At 41.6% G+C, this 23,593-nt stretch overlaps 1 long non-coding RNA gene across 1 annotated transcript; it reads right to left on the bottom strand.

Annotated features, from left to right (window-relative positions):
* Positions 1-694: 694 nt before the first annotated feature.
* Positions 695-7,799, bottom strand: LOC118011818. The gene is made up of 4 exons (XR_004679542.1): positions 7,624-7,799; positions 4,853-5,018; positions 1,109-1,190; positions 695-714 (listed from the first exon to the last, which is right to left on the bottom strand). It is a non-coding gene; the product is annotated as an uncharacterized LOC118011818 (long non-coding RNA).
* Between the last annotated feature and the right edge of the window lie 15,794 nt (positions 7,800-23,593).

Genomic DNA, 23,593 nt, shown 5'->3' with positions numbered 1-23,593 from the left:
CACTGAGCATCTTAATCATGAGTTTTAATCCCCACTGAGCAATTCAATGAAGCCTGAGGTCACCCTGCACATGCAATGGAATTCATCACAGGAGAGGAATCCTCAAATTATAAAACTTGGGGCTCTTATAGGTTGCTCACTCATTTGTTCATCTTCCCCTTCAGAGAGGGAGAGGCACCTTTACTCCAGAATGTAAACAAGTCTTCTCAGGAGAGAAGAGGGTAAGGTCTCTACTTTTTCTTCACCATCCTGGAGTGTACAAAACATGGTGTCAGTGGAGATAAGTCTATAATTTCTCCAGAGCCATACACTGTCTGTAACTTCCAAGGCATGTTTGTCTTACAGAATTTAAATGCTATGATTTTCCCTGATGTCCTCAGAAGTGATTATCCATTACTAAGATTTCAGTTCAGTTGGGCAAAATAATCATCTGTAAGGTGCTAGAGATCTTTATAAAAACCATAAATAAAGATTCTTTTTTCTTCAGTTGATTTTACTAATCCTTTTCCCCACTGACGAGCAACGAATGTAGATGGCCTTAGAGGTTCATCTGCTTTCTTTTAATAGCTTACCTGAGAGCTGGCTTAGCTGGACTGAGCCAGTCTGCAGAGGGATAGCAAAGCCTTTGGTTGATATCCACATTCTTGGTAGACAGGACTGTTCCCAGCGTCCAGTATGCATACTCCCTATGGATTTTCTTGTGCCTAGAGGTCCCTTGATAGATATATTTATTACAACTTAGAATTAGATGTTCCCAACCCTTCCTAGGCTAAACCTACAAATAGGTACTATGGTGTGGGCATAGGACTCATTTATGTTCTTGGAGTGCTCTCTGACTGCCAGCCAAGGTAGACCCCTCTCTGCTGGGATCTTGTCCATGAATATTTATGCCAGGAATGTTCTGTGGAATAACTGAGAGGTCAGGGTTACATGCTTTTTGCTACTTCTCTGTTTTTAAGTGTTTTCTCCCCATGAACGTGCTTTTGTATCTGCTCTATGCATTGCTAGTTGCATATAACCAAGACCACTCTGCTTGACAGTAAATATTGCAGATCTGTGTATTTGGAAAGTCAAAGTAAGTTTTTTTTTTCTTTGTTTTTCCCAGTACCTTTTTCCGGGAGGCAGTTTCCTTTTGGTCAGGCAGCCCATATTCTTCCTCTTCAGGCTGAAACTGCCTCATTCAGCTTATCCTAAATGGAAGTAATGGAATACTGTTCCCTCTGACATTCTCATTGAAATACCTTGTCATTTAGCTTTCATCAGTTTCTGGAAGGTTCTGTGAGTGAGATTTCATCCTTTTGATTGTCTAGTTTTGTGGGGTATGATTTTTTTAAGTATGAAGTTTTTCTTCTTTATGATTACAGTTATTGGCTATCTAAATGTGCTAGAGATAACTGAAACACACATCCCTGTATCATATCTCAGATGTCATATTCTCCTAACAGAAAATATATTTAAAATGCTAATGTGCTCACTGAGCAGGTGGTGTTTGATAGCATTACAAAGAAGTATCATAATAATCATGTCTGTCCAGTTGAAAAGAGGAAGATCCATTTTTCATCTTATAGCCCTAACTGAAAGCTATTTTTTTCTGTGAAAAGGAAAGGGTTGATACAATTTTCTCCACAGTAGCAGCCAAAGGAAAGGGACTAACTTAAGTCCCTTCCAAGGAAACTCGCCCAGGACCACAGAAAGTTCAGCACAGCAGAACAGAACATCTATTCCAAAGACAGAATCTCTCAAACCAAAAGAGAGGCTAGACCTGGGTCCTAGGAGCATATGTACAGACACGTCTGCCGTATAATTGAAGAAAGAATAGCCCTTGTAGCAATAAACTTCAGCTTCAGGAAGTACACAGAATAAAACTCCTCTTGGTTCTTAACACCTAGTACAGTGGCTGGGATGTGGTAGGTACTTAACAAATGCCAGCTGAATAAATAAATAAATGAATGACTAAACCCCAACATATGGCCCAAGGGTAGCCAGGTGTATTGACTCCTCAAGAGAGATTATTCTAAATCCCTACCTCTCTCAGGCTACATATTTGGTAGCCTCATTCCTTGTGATGTGGTCAACTTCGCTGTTCACCTACTCTTCCAGGAAGAACTAACCCATCATTGATTCCTCATTAGTAGCCCAGGACCAAGAGTAGAAAGGTCTTGGGTTGATAGTATTGTTGTAGGAAGGCCACGAAGAATATTGGGGGACCAATTGGTTGGGGTGAGTTAGCACAACTAAGTGATTCATGAGTAAAGCTGGAGGAACATTCTGGACCATGGCTAAACCTCTACTGCTACAGTTGAGCCATTCTGAGATTAAACTGTTGGCCTTGGCAGTAGGTGAGTAATGCATCCTCCCAGATGGAGTAGTCATACCTGCTTGGTGACAGAATAGGCTGCTGGGTAATGAATGTCTGGCTAAAGTGACATAACCACCACCCTGGGCAGTCAGTTCTGCCCTCTGCCGCCAACACCAGTGCTCTGTGTGTATTTGTAGTTGGAACATGATTGTCATTCCCACTGAGTTGCAAGCCATAATACCACTCTTGAGTTCCTCTCTCTAGTTTAAGTTTTTTATTGGTGCCAGGCACTGTTCTAGGTTGTTTCTAAGGAGTTTACAATCTCATGGAGTGGAATAAATAGACATGATAATATCAGTTAATGACAAATCCCATGAAGAAAATTCAGAAAGGAGAGAGAATAACAAGAGGAAAAGCAATAAGGAATAACATTAAATCAGGTGGTTAGAGAAGCCTCCTTCCAGAAGCTGGTGACATTAGGACTCAGACCTGAATGGTGAGAAGGATACATCCTTGAAAACACATCTCAGACAAGAGAAGAGCTAGTGCAAGGGCCTGAGATGGAAACAGCCTTCTAAAATGCCTCTGACTGCTGACTGCACTACCCTTCCTCAACATGCACCCAGCACCGTCTCAGGCCAAAGCTCATTAGTCGCTCCACCTGTTTCCAGGACTCCTTTCTGTTACACCCATCCTCCCCATCACAGAACCCCACCCGCAGACTAAATTTTCCAACCAGGAAGTAGAAGAGTTACCCTGCACTAGGAGCACAGAAGTGTGCCCCACAGACAGTCACTTTCCACTGAGCCTGACCCTTCTGTAAACGTAGAGTGAAAGTATGGCACTTTTCAGGGCTTCCTGGATGCCATAAACTAGGCTAAATGCTGTCCATTCTGTATCTCATTGGAGTCTCACAAGCCAGTGAAATTGTTTCTATTTTTGATTCCTTTTACAGATAAGGAAAGTAGGGGACCAAAAGATTAAATAATGTCAAGATCTCAGAATAGTAAGTGGACGGGGCTGACATGGAAAGCCATGAACCCTGATTCCAGTATGTTAACTGCTCATAATAAAGCTTAGGAAAAGGGTCCTTTGATGCTCCACTTTTTCCATGGGAACCCAGGTTGTCTTTCAGTGTGATATCCATTTCCCCTAATTCCAGATCTTCCAAATCATGTCTTGGAAGTTGGATTTTTCACTAAAACATAACCTTATTCCTATCTAGAAGGATGTTGTGCCATGACCACTGTCTCTCAGGTTCAAATCCATCCTTCTGCATTCTACTCTGGGATGCTGGGATTCTGATTCTGAAAAACACTTTCCCCAGACAACTTTGCCACCTGGTTCTGCCAACAGGAGGTGCTAAGCAGTGGATTACAATCATCGCTCTGCATCACAATACCCTGGGAACATTTGCAACCTAAAGATGACTGGGCCCATACCTAGAGAATAGTTTTCAAGTGGTCTGGGGAGCCTAGATATCACCATTTAACATCTCCCATAGGTCACTCTAACATCCCAACAGGTGTCAGGGCCACTGCACCAGAGGGAGAACAGAAAGCAGAAGGGGGGAAAGGACTTCCTTCTTTCTATTTGTTTGATGTTCCTGACAACATGGCCCCAACACTGGCACTCGGCCTCAGCAGTACGACCGATTTCGGTCTCCAGCCAGGCATTGGAGATGAGGCTTCCTCCATCAGGAGGGGAAGCTCCAGCTGCAGCACAACCACTAGTTTTTCCTGAGCTCTCGTGGTTCCAACTGGAGGTTTGTTGTTCAGTTTTTCCACCTTCAACACGCTTAACAGATAATCTCCTCAAAGAAGGAATACTGAATACTGCTCCTACACTTAGGGTTATAAAACCCCATCTGCCTCTGTCCTTACCTTGGCCTGGCTCAACCCACCTTATTTTTACAGCATTTAAGCCCTCGGTTTCTCCTACAGTGGTAGAAGCCACCTACTACAAGGAGCATGTCTGCCCAGGCTGCCTCCACATGGACTCTTTTAGAGAAACAAGTCCCCTCCTCATTCCCCTGGGACTAGAAATTACCAGAATCAATAGGACAGATAACAAATAAGAGTGTTGATCTAGAGGAGGGAAAATTGCTGAGAGTTTGGGTGGTCAGGGAAGGCTTCATGGGATAGAGCTTTTGGCTGGGTCTTGTAGGGGGAAGTGGTGTTGATAGGCAGGGGAAGGGCATTCCAGGCCATGGGAAATGGGAGGTGGGGAGGGTTGGGACAAAGGCAGGATGAAGACTGTTGTCTTCTGAGGACAATCAGCAGCAGATCAGTCTGACAGATGTAGGTGTGGGGCTAGCAAGGGAGGGATGGGGGTATAGGGTAGGAAAGGTTAGGAGTGCACAGCTCAAAAAGGGCTCCATATTTCAAGCTAAAAGGTGAGACTTTATTCTGTGAGCTAGCATATGCAAATTTCAAGTGACTTTCACAACTAAACCAATTCCTTTAGCAAAACGACAGGATATGGTTAATGCAATTAGGAAAAAAAATCCAAACATCTTAACATAGCCCACAAGATCCTACATGATCTGCCTACCTCCTAATCCCATCTCTCCCCAAGTAAGGCTGTCAACTGGGAGCCTTCTTCCATAGAACTCTCACCAGATGAGCTCTGAGGGGTGATCAGAATGGGGTATTTCATCTGGATTGGGTATCCCAGTGTCCACCACACACATCAACTTCTGGATAGTGTTTATCTTGGGCTGTGGGAAAAAGGGATGGAGGCATGTGAAACATTAGCTGGATTTTTTTTTTTTTTTAAAGAAAGAAAAGACTGGAAAGTGATCTGAAGCAAATATGGCAAACTGCTAACATCTTTTAGATTTACTGATTGATTCATTGGGGTCCATTATATTATTTTCTCTACTTTTCAATATGCCTGTATACTTGGAATATTTTATACTTGTAAATATTTCAGCATTCAGTCAAACATGTTTTGATCATATATCTAAGTAGAAATATTAGTGAGTAAGCCAAATGATTCACCTTTATAAACAATACTACAGCTATTTATAAGAAATAAATATTCTTCCCAATTTTAACTTTTTCTTTAATAGATAGATAAGAAAATCACAATAGCTATATGGGCTGTAAAAATCTGGTATAACAGGTTGTCCTTGAATGTGAGTTAAGGTCCCAGCATTAGGAAAGTGTAATTATTTGGCACTTGAAGATGCCACCAAGTATTTCATGGACTCATTGTCATTCATCATTGTCAGCTATTTATTGAACACCCGGAGTTCATAATATCGTACAATAAAGCCTAGCAAAAGACAATAAATCCCGACAGCTTTTAAAGAGTGACTTACAAGCTGCAATCTCTCAGGGAAAGGCAAAATCCTAAAATATCTTTCTTTCCAAATAAGTCCATAGCGACTGTCCCAAGTATCATAATTATATCATTAATTTATGAGGATGCCACTTTTAAGTCAAATGAGATCTCATAAATTCTACCTTACTTTGTAGGTGTAGTATGTGTGTTTGGAGAGGGCGGGGAAGAAGAAAGCAGGAAAAAAATCTGCCAAAAAAGAAAAACTCAATCAGCACAGTTGAAAATAAATTAAGTTCCACATTTACTTTTAAAGGGTTATTAGGGTGCCTGGGTGGCTCAGTTGGTTAAGCGACTGCCTTCGGCTCAGGTCATGATCCTGGAGTCCCGGGATCGAGTCCCACATCAGGCTCCCTGCTCAGCAGGGGTCTGCTTCTCCCTCTGCCCTCTTCCCTCTCGTGCTCGGTCTCTCATTCTCTCTCTCTCAAATAAATAAATAAAATCTTTAAAAAAAATTAAATAAATAAAGGGTTATTAAACTCTCATTTGAGACTAGTTAGAAATTGGTTAATTCTGCCAGCAGTTAAAGATTTAAAACCTAAAACCATTTTATTTAAGAAATCTATTTAACATGGGGGTTGGGAACGAGGCCCAGGATTTAAATACTTCCCAGGTAGCTTGTGTGCTGGGGGCAGGGTGGCAAGTAGACACTCAAGATGTTCATTTGATAACTGATAATTAACAAGACTATAGGAAGTCTTTCGAATCACTAACTGGGGGTCCAGGCATTAAATGTGAGCCTCAGCAAGGTATGGTTTTGCAGGATGGGAGATTCAGTTCATCGATGGGCTCGTAATCTGGGTGTGAGTGCTGGATGTCTTCAAGCGGGATAGGAGGGTTGCATGGCCTGAGGGTCTTTGAGCCCTAGATGATCTTGAAATCTTAAAATTCTATATTCTTTGCATTATTTGGAACAATGGAACAAAATAACAACATATCAGAGGTGGAAAGAAATTTGGGGACCAGAGGGTCCAACTTGTTCATTTTGAAATAAGGAGACCAGAGCCAAGAATGGGAAAAACTAACCCCAGGTAGCTCTGGTAATCCTAGACAGTCAGGCCTAGAGACTGGTTGGTGATTCCCAGGCCTGTGTGCTTTCCAGTAACACACAATAGGTCTAGAGACAAGTGCAATCTCAGCTCCGTGTTCAGAGCACTCCCTGGATCCAGTGTTAGCATCACCCTCCTGCTTTCTCTCCTAACTGGAAAATGTGTGTGCATACAAGAAGTACCTAGGATGGGGGCGCGGGGGACGGGGGGCGGGGGAATCAGAATTTCTTGTTTAAATGTAACTTGAGACATCTACCTGGGTAGACTTTTAATCTCATTATGAAGCTACAACTAGCTGTGATCGAAGTTTATCTTAATGTGGTTATTATAACAGAGTAATATTCTGGTGTGATGAGATCACCTTATTCACTGTAAAACATCTGTGTGTGGTGCATTGTCTGATGCTCTTGAGTATGAATATCGCTTCTCAAGGTAGAATTCTCAGCATCTCAATTTTCTGTCTGGCTTTTAAATTGTGTCTAATTAAAGGATTTCACGTTCCTTCACAATATTGCCTCCTCAAGCAGAAATAAAACGACAGAAACACATTTTGTGTTTTTTCTTATGAAAGACATTCTGTTAATATTTGGGTGGGTTATTTTGCCTGAAGTGTGTTAATTACATTAATTAGCCTTACTTCAAGAACAGTAGCTAGGAGTTGGTGGAATGAATCTGAGTTAGATGACTGTCATTCGAAAACCTCCCTTCCCTTCCCCCTCCCCCCCGCCCCCGGCTTTCCCACTACAAAAACACCAGGATATTGGAAAGCGCTACTCACTTGGAATTGCTATCATGCGTGTTATTTTTGAGATGAAAGCACAGACGCTACAAGAATAATATTCGATAATTTTATTAATCTCATAAAGAGTGATGAAGCTCACAGAGTGGGAGCTCCTCAGGAATCATGGACACATAATGCAGGATTCTAACCTTAATGAGCAAGGCCACATTGTTCTCTTATTTTTCCCCATATGTATTCTTTGGGTCACCTACCTGGAAAAGAGAAGGAAAAATAACACTGTGTGGTGGGAGCACCAAGCAGGCGGGAGACAGTGAGCTTTCAACTACCTTTATTGAAGCAGAAAATACTGTGGGCTAAACTCCCTCCCCTGACATCACTATTCTGTGGAAACTAAAAAGGACCACAGATTTTTTTTGTGCCCTGGCTGCTGATGGAAAGCATTACAAAATCCTGAAAGAATAAAGAACTTGCCGATGTAAACTCTGTCACCGTTTCCGTGGCAGCCATGCCCTATGGACTCTGACAAGGGTCACCTCCTATTAAAGCAGGCAAGGAAAAACAATCGTGATGCCAGGTCTCTATTCAAACTTTGCAAAGGTCATTGCCCTCATTTCGGCTCTCAATGAAATGCAGAGATTGTATTTTACCCTCTTGCAGATTCAGTGAAAGTATCTGCCAGGAAGGTGCTTCTCAGGCTTCAATGTACACGTTAAATCATTTGAGGATCCTGCTTAAAAATACAGATTCTGATTCAGTAGGCTTGGGGGTCGACCTGAAATTCTGCATCCCTACCAAGATCCCAAAGAGCTGTTGCTGTCAGTGCATAGACCAGACCTTGAGTAGCAAGGGTCTAGGACAGTGGCTCTTAAAATGTGTTCATCATCCCGAAAAGTAAGAAATACATTTTATGTTATACGTTATATTTACACATTTTATGCCATAGCTTTGTATACACTCATGTAACATGTGTGAAAATGTGTTACATAAATGTATGTAAAATGGAAACAACAGCTTAATAGAACAATTCTTACCTTTACCAGCTGTGACATTTTTTTTCTTTTTTTAAAGATTTTATTTATTTATTTATTTATTTATTTATTTATTTATTTATCAGAGAGACAGAGAGAGCACAAGCAGGGGTAGTGGCAGGCAGAGGGAGAAGCAGCCTCCCCACCGAGCAGGGAGCCCACTGCGCCGCTCGATCCCAGGACCCTGGGATCATGGCCTGAGAGGAAGGCAGACACTTAACCGACTGAGCCACCCAGGCATCCCACAGCTGTGACATCTTCAAGACTAATTTTACTTCTGTAATTATCTTGATTTAGTTGGTAGTTACACGAGTCTACACAATATGATAAAATTGCATAGATCTATACAAATACACACTCAAATAAATTCACGTACTGCAAAATCTGTAATGTGACGCAATCGGAGTAACTGAGAATTGTGCCCATGTCAAGTCTCTGGTTTAGATATCGTACTATAGTCATGCAAGATGGAAAGTAACGGGTCCACGGGGCGTCTCTGTGCATTTCTTTGCAACTTCCTGTGAACCTATACTAATTTAAAAATAAAAAGTTAAAAGATAGTAAGTGGATCGGGACCCACAAAACTGGTTTCAAGACCACTTATGCATTGAAGTGTCAGAGCTTAAACTCTCCTCCGTAATATCATAAACGATGATGGGTGGTTTCACCACTCCGTTGCTGTAAGTGGGTGAGGCGACAAGGAGTCTTGGACTGGGGCGTGAAGGTGGCCACGCCGGGAGCGGAATGTGAGGAGAAAGGGAGGGGCCTGGGCAGAGGTTTTCTGCGGGCTGCTGGGTGTAGGGGGTCATGCATCCCAGAGTTAGGAGCGTAGCCCACACGTGCAGGGAAATTAACAAACACCAGCAGCTACTGGCGTCAGAATTTGTCTCCTGGCGCTTCCGCTTTTCAGAGTGGAGCCCATCCAGAGTTTTGTTTTTGTTTTCATTTGAGTGTGTTTTTAAAAATCTGTGGTAATGCAGTGTAAACACAGAGCCCAAGAGGATCTGAAGATGTTTGGAGAAAGAGATTCTACGGGGGCTTCAGAGCGTCAGGAGTGGGGAATACTTAAATGAAGCAAGCCTGGAGTAGGGGTAGTCAGCACATGGGGAACGGCCATGATTAGTAGCCCCAGATTCAGACTAAAGGAATCCTGGAGGCAATTTTATGTATTGAACTTGTTAGGCATTCTAATAGAGCAAGAGTACCCTGCAAACCACAGAACTGTACTGTCTCATTTTTCTCAGGGTAACACAAATCACAAGAAAAATAGAGAGGAAGGAAAAGCACATTCCTTGGCCAGAGGCTTATGAATGTGGAATGGGGGAGGAGTGTATCTTAATTAACTACCATTTTAATGTCACCAAAGGCTGAAAATATGAATCATACAATGGTTTCAACTTAATACCTAACTGATGTATCTAAATGTAAGAATGAACTTATACCATTTCTGTAAGGCTTCCTTTCTTCATTCACTTCTTTTTTGCTAAGATGCATATTCCTTTTCTAACTAGATAACTCTGAAGCATTATTTTGCTCTTGTAATCCAATTGCAGGTAAATCAGAAATATTTGCAAAGTCTAATTTTGAAGAGAAGGTTTTTTCTGTATGGTATAATAATTCATTTCAATTAGCATGATGAAACAACTGCAGAGCTATTTTTCACTGAAAATGTTGTGGTGGAGTTCGGGGAAATATTAAAGACATTTCTAGAAGCACAAACAAGCTTACACATGCACTTAGTTGCCCTAAGGAAGAAGAGAAGATTACAAATTATCTCATCACACAGATAAGAATGCTCCGTCCTCTTCAACACTTTAGGTGAAACGGAATCATATGTGGTTTATTTATAGTCATTCAACGTGTGATCCCAGGACATGTCCCATAAAAATATCCCTTTTACTCGCATTATTCTTCTTTAATGCACTCATCTATGGAGAAGATAAAATAGAGTCTATTATGGGTTTTAATAAAAATACGATAGATAGAAAAATATCCATAAGAACAGATATTGCTTCCAGGAACTGAATGATATTGAATAAAACTGATATAATTAAGGGTTACCGAGAAATTTCTGATACAAGCCTAAGGGGATTTCAAAATTTGTAAATAAGAAATGTAGAAAAAGCAATCTATTAAGGATAAAGTTTGTTGTGTATGTGAACGTGCAGGTTTGTGCAGGTTGAATGTGTATGGCCAAATGACTTGTAACAGACCAAAGAATGAAGTAGTAGGAAGCTAAGAAGAGCTGTAAAACTAATTGGGGTCCAATATGTTTTGGGCTGCATTTAATTTTCTTGAGGGGAAGAGAGGTCAAGAATGGAATGAAGTCAATGAGAACGGGAATAAGACTCACAGGAAAAAGTAAAAAAGCAAACTGGCCAACATTGAAAGGTCAGTGAATATCCTAGAGACAGGAAATGAACTTTAAACAAAATAGAAGGTAGTATTTCTATTTCTGTTTGAGAGTTGTTAAAATTGCTATTTAAAAAGGCAACTTCAATCGCCAGGTCTTGCTTGTGTAGAAGCTACTTTGGGTATGTATTTAACTTGTTAGAAATATCAAGAACTTAGATATTTTGCACTGGGCAATAAAATAAATATTTAAGCTCACAGTAAAATTCTTGCTATTTACCAAGACTTACTTCCTATTTTACTGTAATATCTTTTCTTGAAAGAAAAAAGAAAAAAAACACAACTCTTGAATCATCTCTCCTAAGAAGTCTTCATTATGCTAATGACTATTAGTCTAAAAGTTTGCCCGTAAGTGTGAAATCAAATAAGGTTATTTTCTGCTTTTGTTAAAAAGCTACTGCCAGTCAAAGCCCTTTGGGGTTGATATTTGACATGCAGCATTTTACACAGGGAAAACGTGATTGCAAGTTTTGTTGACAGTCTTTTGCATCCACTCTCTTAAGCACTAGCAATGACTGAATAATGCAAATTCTGAATTAGCATCCAGATGCTCTCCAAAGTAAAACTAAAGCAAATAATTGCTACTTTGAATTGCCACATCTAAGGGCATCTTTTGATTCTGCAAAGCCCAAGTTTTAAAAATAAATGTTCATAGTTCTATCGAAGGTTAATAATCATTAAAATTAACAACAATTTTTAGGGAGAGTTGTTCTCCGTAAGGAGGCATTCATAATTGGGCTGTCTCGGTGCCCTCGTCTTCTCGTCTTCTCCTTCCTTCCTGCCTGATGCTGTGGGATTCTGGGAAAGACCATATGATGCAGCAAGATGATGCTGGGGTAACAGACAGTATAAACAGGCTTGTAAAACTCAAACAGGTCGCCAACAAACCGGTGTTGTGCCTAGAGCTTCCAGTAACACTCGTGTTCTCTTTTCTCCCCCAAGCATTCTGTTAAGCTTTTCCTCATATATCACTACTGCGTGTAAATATTTGGACTGGCCCTTCCTGGCACTATACACCTATGTTATGCTTTCAAAACTGGGACTCGTCCTCTTCCACCCACTTGTGGGAAAGACTGTTTTGCCTACATTTGTTTTCCCCAGTCACACGTATTCTGAGTTTTTTTGGCATTGCCGCACGACAGTTTGCTCTAATTTGGCTCTGCGATGCAGTGTTACCAAGGCTTTCTTCCCCCCTCCCTCTAAGCAGAGGAATGAGTTGGAGGGTGTGCTATACTTTGCTGTCTTGGCAAGACCGAAGAGGGTCAGAAAGGAACCAGGATGCTCTTGACCCATGCATGCGGTGCTCCTGGCCCTGCTTCCAGAAGCTAAAAAGGAAGTTGGAAGAGGCTACCGCTTCAATGGGATACCGGCCCCGAAGGCATTCGTTATAAAGACATAGACCCCAAATTCTCCATAACTGCTTAAGGGCAGCAATTTGATTGTTGAGGGGACAAAGAGACTTGCCTTCGAGTTGTGTTTGTTCCACAAATGTGCTGTTTTTCTACTTTGATTATTATGTTTATTTGGAAGAATGATGGGGGTTTGTTGGGGGGGGTACTAAAGACCTAGAGATCTCCCCTCTCCACCCCACCACTGCAAATTAGAGAGTCTCCCTACCCCAAATTTGGCCTGCACAAAATTTCACCAACATGTGTTTATAAGGTGCTTAAACTATGAAAGTGCAATGAATGTTTACAAACTAGATATATTTTTCCCCTTTGGTCCTTTGTTAAGCACATGAATGGTGAACAGAAAGAACTTATCTGAAAAATCAGCAGGGTAGCCCTAGCTGGAATGTAATTTTACAAAACCTGGCCATCTTTCAACAAGAGTGGGTGGATTTTTAGCGCTACAAATGTTTGTGTATTATAAAGTATTTGCCATGGTGACAAAGCTGGGAGAAACATCCCATTAGCCACAGACGGGCTACAGATTGTTCTGATTATCCATGTCCAAAATTCAGTCTGGCTACGGCTTTGTGTTATTTTCAGTGTTTATAAGTGCTCCATGTTTTTTTCAACATACTAACCTACCAGCTAGCAAGTATGGATGTATGTAGGTATTTAACTTAAAATTGCCTTTAAACATATTCTTAGGGCTTAGTCAGATAACCTATGTGTAGATCACGTGTGTGTCATCATTACATTTACAGTGGATATGTTGATAGTGTTAAAAATAACAATCTTTGAAAGAATGAAAGACTTGGCGAAAAGTATCCTGGAGCACTTATTAAAAATAAAAAGGGTCGTGGAGAGAGAATTCGAACAAGGAACAGTGAGGTGTCTGTGCTAATTTATTTGCAGGGATTTCTGACTATCGATTTCTGTATTTTAAAAGTTAGAGCTTCTATTTTTTAAAAAGTGGCTTTTATCTCAAGTACATGGGGAGAAATGTGAATTATAAATAGCCCACAGAAAATATGCCATCGCATGTAAAGAATCCACATTTTTCCTCTTCCAAACATTTCCCTGAAAAGAAAAATATGAGAAAAATTTCAATGACTCTTTTTGCCCCGGTTTCGGGGGGAGAACATTTATAAGCAAATGGTGTTTTGTGTAGTGGAATGAATCACCATGCAATAAAACCTAGCATCAGACAGAATTGCTTTGAAGTTACCTATGGCTGTGCAAGGTAGAAGGCAGGCAGAATACGTGGAAAAGATAGGCGAAAGAAAAGAATAGAAGAAAAGAAAAAAGGGGGGGGGGAAGCTTTAAGGTCACATAAAGGTTAAAGAAAATAGGTCACAGAAAATTAATCCTTATCATCTGAGCAGCGTTGCTGCTAAATTGACCCACAGTGGAAGCAGGAAGAGTCTGAAAATTTAGTGAAAAGACATTACACAATTAATTCTGCAACTGCCACATCTCTCAAACTTCTTTCACTTTCCTGGGCAACTTTTGGTGGAGGTGCCCCTGATGTTTCTTTTTCACATAAACAAGAAAAAAAAAATTCTAAATTGCTTATTTATCACTCAGTCTTCCCAGGCAGACAATACAGCAGACCATTTCACTAAACAGGACTGAGGAGAGACATTTTAATGAAGAAGTAAAATGCCTGTTATAGGTATTTTAAGCAAATAAAGCTTTGCTGACTCCTTCCAAAAATTATGCTTTCTCAATTCATTTTGAAAAGGAGAATTCAAGTACACATCTGTGCAAACCGAACAGTTGTTTCAATAAAATATAGTAAGATTTTCATATTCTCTAAATATGCCTGTGTTCAAAAGTAGATCTGCCAATACATTATACGATTTTGGAGGAGGCAAACTCAAGAAACTTAGTTTTATAAAGACGGAGGGTTCTAAAGACTTATTTCCAGGATATGGAATGGGTCTGTGGTAAACATTTCTAATAATCCTATTTCTAAGCTTAGCCTGTGTTTTGAGGTCTGATACCAGTTATGTTTCTTCTTGCCAACAAACTAGTTAGTTAAGGTTGGGACTATCCATTCAAGACTTCAGCACATAAAGCATCCCAAGTTCCTAACACTACTAAACAATTTCAGTGACCAAGGAGCAGAGAACAAGAATGGGTCATGGGCATCTGGGGCAGTACGTTACTTAATACTTGGCCACCATCATTGATTTCTAGCCTACATTTGCTTTGGAGTTCACATTTGGCATTTTCCAAAAGACAATCTGGACCCCTGCCTTCCCAACTTGAGCTGAGACGTTCACTGGGGCTTTCTCTATCATATTTTGCTCATGACTAAATAAAACTAGACCGACATAAAAGGCTAAATTCCTGACACATCTCTTCGAATGGCAAATTTTCATATTTAAAGAATGCCGGGCACATATTTGTGTTTCAGTGGCGCCCTACACATCTGTTACTTATTTTGGACCAGCCTCTATCACATATGCAAAAGTCTTTTGCAGATAAATTACTGCATTTCAATCTAAAATTACATAAAAAAGGATTTCATTCTTTAGAAGAAAATTCTTTACACAGTTATCACAAAAGGATCATGAGGGTTCCCCACAAAGGAAATAGGTATCACACTGTGTGTGCATAAATGTGTGATCAGTTACTGAGTCACTGCTTTAATGATAGTATGCATGCATTCTTTATTTGGGGGCACAGATGCAGAGCCACATCCGCTGAGCGTATAGACAAACAAATGCTTCCTGTTTGCCATACAACTGGGGGCCTAGGATTCATATAGGTTTCTATTTGGAAAATGCACCGTGTACCCCCTTCATCCCCCAACTTCTCTCCCAAGGCCTAGCAAGCATCAGCAGGAAGACATTCTTCCTCCGCGTCTGTATTCCCCACACACCAGCTCCTCCGTCCCTCCCTCTCACTTGACAAGCAGACCGCCGTACACATACCCCCCAAAAGGCAAGCTTTTCAGGTCAAAGGGAAATTTTAAAATCCTGAACCAAATCGTTTGAGGGGTTGGCTTCCATCCCTTCTCTCTACTCAAATGGGAAGAGAGCAACTTATCCGAGTGGTGAAACTGGATACAAGGCCATACACTTCACTAGAGATCCAGGCTCTTTGAAGCTTTCTGGACCTGACTGCCCACAAGCAACCCACATTCTCCTTGGTGCTTCCTGCTTCCTTGTCTGCACTAAAAAGAGCCGCTGCTCCACCCACTACCAGACGAGGTTGATTCAGGGGGAAGTAAAGCCTATTTGCCTCAGGTTTGAGTCACATTCTCCAATCCATTAGTGACAAAGAAAGCCTATTTCTTTATTCCTATCTGACCTCTTTTATTTACTCCTCTACCTCAAATTCAGAGAGAAGAGGTAAGTTATGCAGAGTCTTGCAAAGACCAAGTGCCCTTTACAGCAATTATCTGAACCGGTTTAATGTTTGCTTGGCCATATACCTTCTTGCTAGACTATAAGCAACCTGACAGCAACACCTATGTGGTTTTTTCCTCTGTAAGCCCTGACCTAACATGGAGCACAAGATTCAATTAATGTTGTTTGCATCCATCAACCAATGGCACTAGCACCTAATAAAATAGTAATGAAATGATAACCTAGTTTTAAAAGACTTCACTCAAGCAATTACATCAGCTGTATTAATCATCATCTGAGAGAAAGTGCTATGTGGTTTGAATGATTTAATCTAATGAATATTGGAAGTACTGAAGTGTGAGGGTTAACCCCCCTTCCCAATACTCCCCCTACTCCCCAATGCCCTCCTACCACACAACACTATTTATAGAATGCCTCACTTTTCAACTAGCCATTGTGGAGATTGAGCAAATAATACGGTATTGAGTATGTAAATATCTCATAAACCAGGAATCTCCAGTCTTTCCCTGAAGAATAATACTTTGTTATTTCCCTGAAGTATTTTAGGGATGCAAGCACTGAGCTGGGAGTTTACTTTCCTACTTCTGCCTTCACAAAAAGAAGGGAGGCCCCAGGAGCAAGGTAGCATAGACCCCTGAATGCCTTCACAGTCCTCATGGAATTTCCGGGAGTTATACATACAAGCTTGAAAATATTCTTGACACAAAATTTGAGTCATGCTAAACACCTTTCCCATAAGTATATGCGACTTTATGTATGGGCTAATTCAAGCAAGTTGTTGTTCTTAGTAATAAGCATTAAATAGTCATAACTGAACTAGAAAACTGAATTTTAGAGTCACCCTAAGACAAACAGGAGAGTGGCCCACTTGAAAGGAACCAAACCAACAAGGATTATAATATCCAGAGGGGGGGTTAAGCAACTACGAATGAACAATTACCCTTTTTTGCTTTCACTTCTCATGGATGGATGAATCTCCATCTTCCATTTTGTTGTTGTTGCTGTTGTTGTTTGGGGTGGGGGGTCACATAGTTTCTGACAACAGGTGGGCACGATCAAGTTCCTTCATCATTATGCATACCTGTAATGCTCATATTCTCTCTCAGATAATTACAGTAATCAGCAATTAATTTTTTCTTGCCAAAAGAGACTACTAAATCAACCTTAAAACCCATTAGCTGCACCAATACTTTCTTTCTCATGTGTATTCTGACCCATTAATTTGACTAAATCCACTCAACTAATCCACTAATCTACTTAACTAAATCAAATCTTTTCAATAACTTGTCTCTAGTCCTCTTATTTATTAGAAGCGAGAATGGATTTAGTTATACAGCTTCTGGGCAGAAGAAAAGATTGAGTATGTAGAGGTGTTTACCTAAACGATGCTTTAGGAAAAGAGGGGAAAGGCTGCCATCATGAAAGAGGTAACAGAATAGGTTTTGGAGACTGAGGAAGATGAATGAGAGAGGCTACGGGTGGAGAGGAAGATGGGAGGCAGAGTCAGTGACAGGGGACAGGGAATTCTGGGAGCGTGACCTGTTAGCAGGAGGGTTTGGGGTTGGCTGACACTCCTGTTCCAGAGAGAATGAGCTACAGATCGCTCATGGCTATAGCTAACGTTCTCCTACGCCACCTCTGCACTGGTGTGAGATATAACTCCAGTTGAGAGGGAATAAATAAGCCAACTTCTTTGGTTTTCAAAACAAGCTGTCCCTTTTGCTGCCTGATATCGAAAGTACAAGTATATGGCTTCAATATAAAATATATCTACACTCAAGATACTTGTCAGAGAGTTTTACCTGGCCCACTGTGTGTAATTTTACTGTATTTTACTTTGAGTTCTTGTCAGCAGGAACTAGGATATAAATTATAAATAACACAAACTTAAAAAAAGAAAAACCAAACCCTACTGTTTTAGGGTTGACAGCACGATTAGATATCCCTGGATCAAAAAGAAAATATTCCTTGTACTTTCTTTGCTCTGTTTAAGAAGGCAAGAAACTGTTGTATATTTTAAAAAGATTTTCATCCACACTCTTACCTTAAAATGTGAAAGTGTTGGCATGAAAAAGAGTCGGCTCCAGTTATCTGGAAAACGTGTTTATGTGGAACACTTCATTCCCCGGCAATGTCAACCAAATGATGTGTCATTACAAGAAGCAACGATGCATAACATCAAAGAGAGTTGGACCCACCACATTTCATCACACTTCTGCTAGCATTCCAGAAGACCTTCTTGTTCTGCCCTTTACTGTTGCTGCAAGGGCTGAATCAAATATCCAGAGCTACCCCAGGCAGTCAAATTGATAACATTTTGATTTTTAAATCTCCATTAGAAATTAATGCATAGCTACATGACAAGAGAAAAGGAAGCAATAATGTGAAAAGCCTAGGCACACCATGACATTATCGTTTTATATAAATATACTTACATTTTAAAATAGATAGCAATGAGTCATCTGAGGAAAGATACTGTATCTTTGTATTACAGTGTTCCTGAGCTTAATGCTGGATATCTTTTCGTCTGCCACAGAAAGGAAGGGAGAGGGTGGGTTGCTTTTCATTGACCTCTCCGGCGTTTTTCAGGACTCCGGCCACATCATGCAAATATTTAATCAGTCCCTGAAAACTGTCAGCAAGAGGCAGTTAGAAGCAGCATTCTTCATTTACTACCAGGATTGCTATAACAGCACTCAAGAAATATAGAGGGGCACACCAATCCCCTGTCCTCCAGCTACACTACTGGGAATTCTCATCCCATCAGCAAAATGTGTCTGCCAAAATCAAGATACAAGGTCTTGCAGATGATTCCGTTTGAGAAAACATAAAAAAGGACTAGATGACAGACAGATAATCTTGATTTTTTTGTTGTTGTTGGGGCAAGGAGGACGGAGATTGATCCAAAATGATCACATTTCCAATGAAGACAATTTTTATTTATTTTTTTAAAGATTTTATTTATTTGATAGAGAGAGCGAGAGAGCACAAGTAGGCAGAGAGTCAGGCAGAGGGAGAGGGAGAAGCACGCTCCCCGCGGAGCAAGGAGCCCAATGCAGGGCTCGATCCCAGGACACTGGGATCATGACCTGAGCCGAAGGCAGCCGCTTAACCAGCTGAGCCACCCAGGCACCCCTTGGGAAGACAATTTTTAAACCCATGGTATATGAATTATAATTTCAGGGAAAATTTTTAATCTGAATTCGGGCAAAATCAACACTGGTGGAATTCAGAATTTGTAGGAGAATGAAACGAGTCTCAAAGATAATCAATTACATTTAAAGAACAAACGTTGAAAGAAAAATTATCACATGTTTGGCTGTATAGGGAGAGAATTTGTGTCAGCAAGTCAAATAAAAGGGGGGAGATGGGGCGCCTGGGTGGCTCAGTCGTTAAGCGTCTGCCTTCGGCTCAGGTCATGATCCCAGGGTCCTGGGATCGAGTCCCACATCGGGCTCCCTGCTCAGCGGGAAGCCTGCTTCTCCCTCTCCCACTCCCCCTGCTTGTGTTCCTGTTCTCACTGTCTCTCTCTGTCATATAAATAAATAAAATCTTAAAAAAAAAAAAGGGCGGGGGGGAGATGGGGACCAAATGTTCAGGCAGAAACAAGGCCATGGCATCTGAGCCAGCTGGTCAGCAGGTCAGAAGGGGTCTAGAGGACTGACTTCCTAAAAGTCACCAGAAGTTAAGGGCCTCAACTGACTAATTGGGAAGCCAACCAGCCCGGATTAGTCCACAGCTAAGAAGAATAGTCCTTGGTCTTCCCATTTAAGATAGACTCTGGGAAGAGGCTCTAGGAAGAGCCAAAGGTAACTTACAAAGGGCTTTTGCTGCTCCTCAGGCTATAGACATCCCCTTTGTCATGAGAATATAACAAAGCTCCCTATCATCACCAGGTCAGTATTTTTTTTTGGACTGTCCAGGATACCTTCTCCAAACCACCATGGAAACCATGAGGGTATTTCAAATAAATGCAGGGCCTCAGGTCCCAAATCCCAGGACCCTTCCTTATCATGGCTATCTTGCAGGTTTGGGCAAAAGCTTTGGGCAACTTTGTCACATGGGGGAAAACGGGGAAGGGCAAAGCTATGTAAAAAATAAGGTTTTGTAATCTGGAGAGCTCCACTGACCATGAACCCAAATTCAGACAGGTCACTTAGGAATAAGGGGAACTGTATACAACTGGTCTGCCCAGTGCCAACTGTAAAGAGTGCCTCATTACTCCTAAATACCCCAATTTGGGTTCTATATCATCTGGGCACACAGAAACACCATTTACAAAAATCACCTTCTGACTGAAAAAAAAAAGTGTGCAAAAAATTGTGTGTAGAAACTAAATGTAGATAGCTAAAATAGGTTGTGTTCAGTAAAGAATCAGCTCTCATAAATTGGTAATAAACGGAAGAGTATTAGAGAAACGTCGACCCTTTTAAAAGTTCCATCTTAATTTCTTCATCTTTGTGTGGGCAGTGGTGATGGTAGTAGGGGGAAGTGTTCCGTGTGTGTGTGTGTAATTATTAATGCCTCTTTTTTTTTTTTTTATTAGAGAGAGAGAGAGCTCAAGCAGGGGGAGTGGCAGGCAGAGGGAGAGGGAGAAGCAGGCTACCCGCTGAGCAGGGAGCCCGATGAAGGACTCGATCCCAGGACCCTGGGATCATGACCTGAGCCAAAGGCAGCCGCTTAACCGACTGAGCCACCCAGGTGCCCCTTATTAATGCCTCTTAAAAGGCCTTAGGATCCTATCAGTAAAGGTTTCATACAAAGTGGGATGCCTGGGTGGCTCAGTCATTAAGCGTCTGCCTTCGGCTCAGGTCATGATCCCAGGGTCCTGGGATCGAACCCCACATTGGGCTCCCTGCTCAGCGGGGAGTCTGCTTCTCCCTCTGACCCTCCCCCACTCATGTTCTCTCTCTCTCTCTCTCTCATTCTCGCTCTCTCAAAATAAATAAATCTTTAAAAAAAAAAAAGACTTATTAAACTACACAGATCAATAAACATAGAAGAAATTTTTGAGTATTAAAAGATCTGTCCAGGGGCGCCTGGGTGGCTCAGTCGTTAAGTGTCTGCCTTCAGCTCAGGTCATGATCCCAGGGTCCTGGGATCGAGCCCCACATCGGGCTCCCTGCTCCAGGGGAAGCCTGCTTCTCCCTCTCCCCTCCCCCTGCTTGTGTTCCCTGTCTCGCTGTGTCTCTCTCTGTCCAATAAATAAATAAAATCCTTTAAAAAAAATAAAAAATAAATTAAAAAAACATTTCATACAAAGCAGTATTATTGCAACTTGTCACGATTGATTAAAAAGACTTAAAAAACAATAATAGAAATTCATTTGAAAAGTTCCCAAGCAAAGAGGTAGTCAGGGAAATGGGGGGATGGGGAAGTTTCTGATTGGCTGTCAGACATCTCTGCTGTCCCATGAAGCTATCGAACTTCTCTGTGTGGGACAGAACATACTCGCATGTATATCCACCCACAGGTATATCAGGGCACGATGAGGATGTAAACATTTGTGATTTTGTCCTTTAATTGAGGGAGTGGCAGCAGGCGTGGCGGAACATTAGAAAATTGTGGCAAGGGACAGAAACCTTAATGGTTTTGAATTATTTACAAAGAATGTCCCACTTTGCCCTGGAGAGCGGGCTAAGCGGACTGCACTACCGGATCGATGTGGGATTAAAGAGTCCAGGGCGGGGGGGGGGCCTTCTGAACCCCGAAGCAACGCAGGGACGCTGCTCCTTGAAGCAGAGACGTGAGATGGTGAGCTTTTGCCTGTTTCAGAGTCTTGCTGGGATCTCTTTAACATCCCCTGGTCATTCTGTAAATCAAAAGTAGCATGGAAACCACTTCCCAATGCCCATTTTATTTCTCCTTTTTTTCGTCTATTGCTGAAAAATGCATGAAAACTTTATGAACTATAACATAAGAGGACCTAAAGTGATGGTAATTTTGTTCCTCTTCATTCAAGAGGTAGGAGTGAGCCCAGGAAAGGGTAACAGGAGAGGGGGAAGTGGAAGGCCCCCATTTATTTCCTTGTAATGGCTCCAGCCTAAGTTGCCTTTTATCCACTTAGGCCCACACCACAAGTTCACTCTGGAAATCTCTTCAGCTTTGCTACGTGCAGATGTAATCGGACCTGCTCTGGGCAGTCCTAATTGCAAACACATTTCTCTCCTTCCGTGGCCATTCCTAAGCAAGCAATGGTCAGAGCCTTGCCAGGGTTTTCTGGCATCTTTTTCCTTCTTTGTTTCCAAATCTGCATTTTTCTATGAGAAAAGATGCACAAGAGATTGTAAACAGGATAATTATATGGCAATATGATTTCTAATGCAGGCTTTCCTTGTGGATTATTTCAAATGTGTAGGGGTTTGTTTTGGTGTGTTTTTTTTCCACTCTGCCTGTGAGTCAGGGAGATAAAATGCTGTTTTGAAAGCACAAGTATATGGATCCACTAGAAACCTCCTACGATGTTGTTTAAAACATTTTTGCGGAAGATTACTGAAAGGAACAGCAAACACGAGTGAGAGGGGAGGGCAGAGGAGGTGCGCGGGTCCCCGGCATTCAGCCCACATCGCCATGGACACGGGGTCTACACCGTGGGTCCTCTTCTTTCCAGAACAGTGTGGAGAAGGAAGAAAAACTATATGCACAAACAGATGCAAGTTTAGATATGACAAAGTTACAACGTGATCCTGTCTGAGATGACAGTGTTTTGGTTGGGGGAGGGGTTGAGTATGGTGAGTCTTGGGAAGGACGCGTCCTCCTGTCCTTCCCCTATGTCTTCACTAAACTTTCCGCTGCAGTTCGTCAAGTCAGATGGTTCTGCACCTACAGACGGACGGGGTGGTGTCAAACACTTCAAGCTGGCACACACAGACACAGCGCGTTTATTTATTTTGGCATAGAAAATCATATGATTTGTGGCAGTTTAAGCTAAGGGGCAATTATGACCCCCCACCCCCCAGCCCCCCCACCCCCCGTGACCATGCAGGGTGTGTGGCTCAAGTCCAGGCTGCACGGGGCATGTGGACTTCTGGTGGGATTGGTGCCCCCGGAGTTCTACCCCAAAGAAAGCCCTAGGACGTACTGTCTGTTTTTCACTGATGATCTGTCTTCTACGCCTCGCACACTGCCTAGCACATATTAGGTGCTCAATAAGTTTTGTTTTGAGCATGTTGATAATCAAAGGACCTCCAAAAAAACAGACTATGGATTCCTTCCTTCAGCGGCTAGGGACACAGGGATAAAGGAAGTACTGTCCTGCTCTGGGAAGCTACGGTTTAATGAGAAAAACACACAAACAAGAGTCGTGTGAACAGAGCACACGGATCGCACAGAGAGAAATCAGAAAAGTTTTCACATAGAAGAGGATCTTGGCAAAGCAAACTTTGCATTCTCCAGTCCCAAATATCAAAGAAAATAGTGCCGACATCTGATCTCTGCCATTTCCTTCATTTTCAGGAAGAGGGAAACTTTGACACATTCAAGAGGATGGACTACTCGGATATATTAGAATCTATTCTATTTGTGAATACTAGAAACTACCATAATCTCCCTATAATTTCATTCAAATGTAACAGGTTCTCTCTTTTTTTTTTTTTTTGAAGAAATCTTCCTTCAGATATTGTGGGATAGCCTCGTGCTAAAGTGTCAGGTAATCCTAGGCTGATGCTTACTAGTTGAGTGGCCTGAAGAACGTTATTTATTGTATGTGGTGGTCCCTTAACCATAAAATGGGGATAGTATCTGTCAAGTGTCCATAAATGCCATCCCCTCTCTTGCCGTCCTGCCCTTGAAGGTACACTTGACATGTTGAGGTTTTTGTAAATAACCTACTTAACCATTAGAATGGTTGGTACCCTTCACATGTAAGCAAATGCAGTGAAGATTCTTAGACGGCTCGTAGTTTGCCTCTTAATCTTCTCAAATGCAAACAAGAGAGGCACTATTTCTTTT

Source organism: Mirounga leonina, unplaced genomic scaffold (assembly GCF_011800145.1).
Source record: "Mirounga leonina isolate KUSES-001 unplaced genomic scaffold, KU_Mleo_1.0 Mir_151, whole genome shotgun sequence".
Lineage (NCBI taxonomy): Eukaryota > Metazoa > Chordata > Mammalia > Carnivora > Phocidae > Mirounga > Mirounga leonina.
This window is presented reverse-complemented; position numbering and strand designations above follow the sequence as displayed.